The sequence below is a fragment of the Acanthisitta chloris genome, unplaced genomic scaffold (assembly GCF_000695815.1).
Source record: "Acanthisitta chloris isolate BGI_N310 unplaced genomic scaffold, ASM69581v1 scaffold23789, whole genome shotgun sequence".
NCBI classification, from domain to species: Eukaryota; Metazoa; Chordata; class Aves; order Passeriformes; family Acanthisittidae; genus Acanthisitta; species Acanthisitta chloris.
In genome coordinates, this window is record NW_008692265.1 from 10,291 (window position 1) to 17,967 (window position 7,677).

The following is a 7,677-nucleotide window of genomic DNA, read 5'->3' on the forward strand; positions in this document are numbered from 1 at the left end:
CCTGCTGGAGCCAAGGCCTGTACGTCAGGATGTCCCAGTTACCTGGGAGCTAGGCATGTCCAGCAGATCTCCCTCTGATGCAGGCAGGGACAGCACTCTCAGCAATAAATCACTCAGTGGAGGAAGCCTCCAGCCCACAGGTATGGGGAGACTCCCTGAGGAGTGCTAAGAGGCTGCAAAGTGGAAGGACCTGACGGGTCAGCTTCCTGCCAGTGTCCAACCTGTTCAGCTGTGGCAGAGAGACAATGCAATTCAACTGGAGAGTATTTCAGCCTGTTTCCAGGAGACACTCAGCATCACTTCAGGCTCTGACAGAACTGCTGCAAACAGCATTGCATTAGAGAGGTTCTCCGGTGTCAGATGGTTCACTATCTCTTACACTTTTATCTGCAGCAGCTTGAGAGCCAAGTTCACAGCTACCTCCTGCAGCCAACCCAGGAGCCATAACAAGTGTTATCAACACCAGGACAGATTTCTCCTCTGCCCCCCTGGCTGTTTGGCAGAAAGGGAATCAGCCACAGTGACCATTATGTAGCTCACTACATCCATTATGTGTAATAAAACCAGAGAGCCAACCAGATTTGGAAAAACAAGGGTGAAGTCACATCACACCACGCTGCAGCTAAGGCCCAACAAGCTGGAAGTAGCCACTGAGTGTGACCAGGTGGCCACGGAGGGCAATAACTCCTGGCTTGGATCAGGAGCAGCATAGACAGCAGGACTAGGGCTGCACAGAGGAGCCTGTACCAGTCTCCTGCAGCATGTTCCAGAACCCATTCCAACCTTCCTGCTAGCTTGGCAAGGTGGGTGTCCATGAGCTCCCTGTCCCTGCCCTGGAACCCATGTCCATTCCAGGCAGTGTAGTGAAGTGTAGCTCAGCAGCTGATGGTTAGCTGTGCTTCCCTGGCTGATGAGTTCAGCTCCTGAAGCCAATTTTGCCTCTGAAGGGTCACTTGCCCCTGAAAGATCACCTGCCAGGGTTGCTCAAGCACCACAGCATCCCCCCTCCACCTACAGCTCCTAACCACTCATCTCCCAAGCACTCCTTGAACCTCCCTCTGTGCTGCTGCTGCCAGCTATTCCCACTCAGATACTTCCAGATTCTTCACTCAAGAGCTGTGCCTATCAATAGGAACTCCAGGAATCTCCTAGACTGTTTCCTCCCCACTGCATTTCCAGCAGACATCTGGGAAGTTGAAGTGCCCTAAGAGAACAAGGCCTGGCAATTGTGAGACTTCTCCCAGCTCTTAAGGAATGTTTTGCTGCCTCTTCATCCTGGTTGGGTGGTCTAGAACAGTCTTCCACCAGGATATCTGCCTTGTTGGCCTTCCCCTGATTCCTGCCATAAACACTCAACCTTATCATGGCCATCACCAAGCTGTAGACAGTGCCAGCACTCCCTGACTCACACACCTACCCCACAGCCTCTCCCAGAGTTTACAGCCATCCATTGCAGCACTCCAGGGGTGCTGCTCATCCCACTGATTGCAGGGTGTTCAGCATCAATTTCATGCTGTCCTCACTCTTTTTGGGATGCAGGTTCCTGAGAATAGAGCAGCATCTCACCTGCCACGAGTCCAATGTGATGTTGAAGAAACTCCTGTGATCCACAAGGAAACTTTGACAGAACCTTCAGGAAAGCTGCTGTGTCTTACATTATTTTCCACGTACTCCCTGCCCACGCTGCACAGCCCAAAACTTGTTCTGACTTGATTAAAACCTCCACTGCAGAGTCCTCAGTTACACTTGAGCTTCAGCTGTCTGTTCTCTGCTTTGCAGAGGGACAATCCAGCACTGACAGGAGCTTATTGATCAACTCAGCTCTTCACTTGGAAGATGTGTGGGTGATCCTCTGCTCACAGGGTACCCAAAGAAAGCTACTGCCAGTCACCTTCTCTTTGAAGACAGGTCAGAAGTCGGTTAAAACGACTGCAATGGGTTTTGCTAGCAGGCAGTGATCCCCTTTGATGGATTCTGCTACTGTATTCAGCTGCCTTGGCCCAGAAACACTTCTCTAAACCCAGAATTCAGAAGGCTTTTGTTTACTACCTCTACAGAGGAAAAAAAGGCAGGAATTCAGCTTCAACTTGGAGTATTCATATGCAAAAGCTACTCACAGCACAGCGGAACAAAGGGAATATGCTCTTACTAGTAGGCAGCTCTGTTTGAAACAGACTTCCCTCCTAAAGCAGATTACTCAGCCCTGGCACCGTGTGCTCACAGTCTGAGGTTTTCTCCTCCTGAACCAAGCACCAGCTTTGAAACCAGCCCGATGTGCAGAGCAGTGTTTTCAGTTCCTGATCTGGAAGCCTTTGGCCGTTGTCACACACAGCAGCACTGCTCAAAGCTCACCAAGGACAGCAAGAGCAGTTGCTTACAAACCTAAGAGTGTCTTGTTTTCAGCACTTGTGAACATCCCAACTGTGCTTCCTGCAGGCTCCTGGCACAGCAGCCTTGTGTCCCAGGAGTGATTAGGGATTAAGCTGTTGGCTCTGAGGTCACACAGACCATACAGAGCTAATACAAACTGAAGGTCACCCAACAGAGTCAACTCTAACCCCTGTGTGGGAGATAAGCAAAAGGGAGACTAAACAGCCTGAATTTCAGAGGCCACATGCAGAAGGAACCCACAGGACTGGTCCTTAAGCCTCCTGGTTAAGAGGTACCTCCTTCTGGATACTCAAAGCTCCTGGAGAACCCAAGCACGTGATTTTAGTGCAACACGAGCCCGTTTATCTGGGGGAGTACTTGTGATGGATAAGGATCACTCAGAGCAGAACTGTTTCAGAGTGAACTCAATCCCTGCACTGTGTTCCACGGCTCAGCCTGGGCTCAGCTCCCCTGTATCCAGTATCAGCACTTGCCCTCACAGACTGCAGCACTGATGAAGGTGCCAGCAGTGAGCCAGCTCCAGGCACAGCTCATCTCCCACAGGAAAACTTCCTTTAACTTGCCATCACACAACCTTCCAGCATTGTACAGAGGATTCAAGTTTAGGTTCTTTTAACAGTCAGTTAACATTACAACAAGCTGCTTACTAAATCCACCGTTTCCAGCTGTCCTGAGTCAAAAAAAGCTCCAAAGCCACGCTCTGCCTACTTCATCTGCCTCTCCACAGCCAGAAGACTCAACTTCCAGGGAGTTACAGAATCACAGAGTGGTTTGGGTTGTAAAGAACTTTAAAGAGCATCCAGCCCCACCCCACGGGCAAGGACACCTCTCACTAGCCAATGTTGCCCCAACACCTCTCACCAGACTATCATACCAAGTCCCCTAAGCTTGTGGATTCCACAGCCTGCACAAGGAGGTTCTTTCTATCATCAGAAAAGGTCAGAGCAGCCTTCAGCCTCCACCTCCTAAAGCTGCCATGACTCAGTACTGTTATAGGAGACATTTCTTCATGTAAGTTTTGTTACTACACAACAAAGATTGCTTTATCTTTGCTCATAGCACTTCTCACCTAGATAGAAGTGATACAAACAAGCTTAGCTGAGGAGGAGACATCACTGGAGTATGGATTCCAGCCAGGACACTCCCAATCCACCTGAACCAGCATATTACCTTCAACCCTGCTCTTCATCCCTAACTTCTTTCTTTCTGCACTAAGAAAAAAATACTGCATCTCTCAAAAATGTTCCTAAAAACCAAAAAAGCAGTGTAATTTTAGCATTATATAAAGCTACCCCTACACTAAGCCTCCTCTGCAACACTCATAGCCTCAACCAAGTAGTGCACCAGGGATGGCCAAATCAACTCTGTAGTTCAGCTTCCCTCTGGAAATGCTTCAGTGCTCCAGCTGTTTGTTGTGATCACGGTCAGGAGCTTGAACTCTAGTTTAGAAGCTTCAGTCCCTGTGGCCTCACAGTCCCTGGAAAGGCCTCAGCACAGCACTTCCATGAGCGATTGCTGCAGAGAGCAGAACAGCAGCATCTGACAAGAAGAGGCAATTTGATTTCCCCAAGCCTGACTTCAATGGAATATTAAAAAAGGCATGGACCACTTATCATGGAACCTCCACAAAAAAGGCATATTTCTTTGGAGACCAGTCATGGAAGAGCTCAGGACGTTTCATGCCTCTGATGGTCAGGAAAGCATCTGTATCCAGGTGTTACCAGTTAAAGCTCTTCCATTGCTTACAGAGTGTTCTACAGGAACTCAGCACCAGGATGGAAAAAGTAGATTCCCGTTTCATCACCTGTTTCAGCTCAACTGGGGAACAGCAAGCAGGACCTCAAAGACAGAGCATGAGTCACCTCCTGTGAGCTTTATTAGCTAATGAAGTGATGAGATGCATCTCAAGAGACTTCTGACATCAGGAAACACTTCACTCCCAACTGTATCCCCCTTCTCCCTGAGCTCCTGCATGTATGAAGGGACAGCACAGGGGTTTTGGGATCTACCTGAGTGTTCCGCAGGCACTAGAAGAGCAGTGAAGCTCTCCAGAGTAATCTTCTTCTGCACTTCAATGTGGCTTCTTTAGGTCAAAGTTACTTAGAATAGTCATGAGGACAGAAGGAAGTCACAGCTCCCAGCTGGCCAATTGTCTTTCTCTAGAAACCACAGCCTCATCCCAAGGCTTGTCAGATATTCCAGACTGAAAAACCAAACAGCACTAATTCAGGCCTTGACACAAATCCTAGAAAGGGATTTTATTTACCCTGTCACCACACAGAGATTGAGTTCAGCCCTTAAACCCGACAATGGTAGCAGCAAAGTCTGATACCTCCCACACCTGCAGAGGATCAGCTATCGACCTTCAGTGCTCCTGGATCGAGGATCAACCTGCCAGGCTTCCAGCAAAACTTCTGAAACAGCCAGGCCATGCCACTCTTCCACGAAACCCCCTTCTGGAGCTGAACAAGTGTCCCATTATCCCCCAGCAGGCGCTGCCTGCAGGCAGAGTCAGTTTACTTGAGTCATGTTTCAGTCGCGTCACGCGGCCCAGGGCAGCTCGGGCCCCTCTCCTGCCTCCCCAACCAGTGTGGCCAGAGACTCCCTGCTCCCACACCAGGCTGAGGGAAGCCTGGGAGCAGCCAGGAGCTGCAGAGATGCAAAAGACCCTGCAGACTGTGTAAATAATGGGCATTCCCAGCTGACAATCCCGGCCGCGACACCGGCATGACATGCAGTTTCTCTCAGTAACAGCCACAGGCCATGGGCATTAGGGAAATTAGGCCCAGGAAGAAATGATATCCTCCCTTGTGAGCAAGTTTACTCATGCACATGGAAAACTTATGCTTAATATCTAATTAGAGACAGTGACTAATACAGAGCCTTAGCAAAGCAGAAGCTGCATTAGTCCAGCTATAACGAGATTGCACTGCTGAGGTTGGGTTTGAAACCTTCCGGTCAAGCTAATCCCAGAACGGGTTGGGGTGGAAGGACCTTAAAGACCATCTAATTCCACCCCTGCCATGGGCAGGGACACCTTCCACAGGCTGGTCCCACCCCATCCAACCTGGCCTGGAACACTCCCAGGGATGGAGCAACCACAGCTGCTCTGGGCAACCTCTGCCAGAGCCTCAGCACCTCACAGGGAAGGATTCATCCCTAATACCTAATCTAACCTCCCCATCTCTCAGTTCAAAGCCTCATCCTGTCACTCCAGGTTTGGTCTGATTGCAAACCGAGGCCTTGTTTACACTGGAGGAATAAATATGATCCAAAACCAGTTACCAACCTAGAAATAGATGGTTCCAGAACTGGCCTGTCTGCCTCCCATGGCCTTTCAGCACCAGTCAGGTCTTGGATCAAGCTTCCTGTGCAATTGGTTGAGTTTCCCCTCCAGTTGCACATGCCTGATTGGATGGGCATGGATTGCATTAGAGACTTCTATTAGATTAAACTGGCTGTTGTCGAGTCTGGTAGCATGGTAACAGCCCTTTGCTGGGCAGAACACAACCTTCTCAGCCACACCGAGCTCCTGAGTGCAATCCAGAGCCATCCTATAGGCCATCCTGCTGTGTCATTCCTTTCATTTCAGTCTGAAGGAATCCCAACAGCTGCATCCACCCAAACCATTAACTGCCCTGCAGAGGGGAGTTCCTCTTTTCCAGCACTCATTCCCAAATGCACACCCTGAATAAAGTCAGTCAGGGAAGCACCTAACAAACACTTAGCTCTACTTCTCTAAAAAGCAACGTTGCACTGATAACTGAAGCTTGTGCTATTATTTGTTTAAAACCACTAACAAATCTCACTGTGTTTTTTGTCAAGAGTTTCTAGATTTCCCAAGTGGGAGCTGCTGCTCCAAAGTGAAGCAGCTCAGGAGGCTGTGTCAGCAGGCACAGCAACTTCCCTAATTCACTGGGTTTTGCAATGACACTCAGATAAATGTCTGGGTGTGATCTCAACGTGTGGTTGAAACCTTGCAAGATCCAACCCCCAGCAAAGGAAGCTGAAGGCACGCTTCAGCTTCACTCAGGAAGATTCCTACCACTTGAGCCAACTTAGATGGACTAAGCTGATGTGCAGCTCCTCCAGCTCTGAACTGCTCCACAGATGTGCAGTTGGTTTCACAGGTAACTCCCCAAAGATGTGCTGCTGGTACTACACAGCCACAGCAAACTTCTTTGTCCAGTGCCATCACCATGAGGACAAAACCCTGCAGAGACCTCAGAGCCCTGAGCTGCAGGAACACACCAAGCAGGATCAGCTCAGCAGCCACAAACTGAGGTTGTTCAACAATTTCAGAGCTCCATGATGAGAAATCCAAGCCCACAGGTAGTGGCAGCCACTGCTGTGTGTGGGAAGAAAGAGATTGGGCATTCTTGGGTTAGCTCAGCAACCTCCAGATAAAAACTAGTCAGAGAAGAGAGTTACCTTTTATGAATTAACACATTTCCCATGATGACCATGATGCTCAGTGCTCACACCTGAGCTCCACGAGGGCTTGGTTACACATTAGTGTGTGTCAGTGTACAAGGATGAGAGAATGAAAGTCCTTTTCCTAGCCAGTAACTCATTCAACTGACACCTAAACAAATACATTCAGACAAATATTCCATTCCTTAACAGCCTCAAAAAAACCCAAAGACAGAAGGTTCTATTGAAGCTGAAGATGTGCTCACTCTAAGGCCGGAGACATCAGCTTTCCTGTTCCAGCTGCCCTGGGCTCAGGTCACTCATGCTCCCTTGCAAACCCAAAAGGCACCCTGACTTCCCTACAAGGGCTCCCAAGCTCCAGCTTGTCCCCTGGAATGTTTTCCACCCCATACACCCACAGGTCAGGACACTGATGGAGCCAAATAAGCCATTTAGGCAAAGCCACTCTTTATCTCATCCAACAATGGGAAAAGCTTCGTGTAGGAAGATTCCCACACCCTTCCTTCACCTGCTCCAGGCACACCAGCAGGCCCAAGCACAGCAGTTTGCTGCTGTCAGGTTTCTGAGTTGCATTTCTTAAGTTGCACCTTAAGAGAAAGCAGATGATTTGATACAGGTCCCAGCAATGAGGACAAACAAAATCCCAAGAAGAGCTGTGACTGGCAACGCTTGAAACATGAAATGAGAAACAGTCAAAGGGAGGCAGCAGATGAGGACACATCGTGTTATCCCCACATGACGCTCAGCCACACTGATTGAAACCAGTGCTTGGAGCTTGCTGCAGGGTGGTGGTATCAGTGTCCCATTAGCACACAAAGGTTTATGGGGGCAGCAGGGATTAGGCATCACACC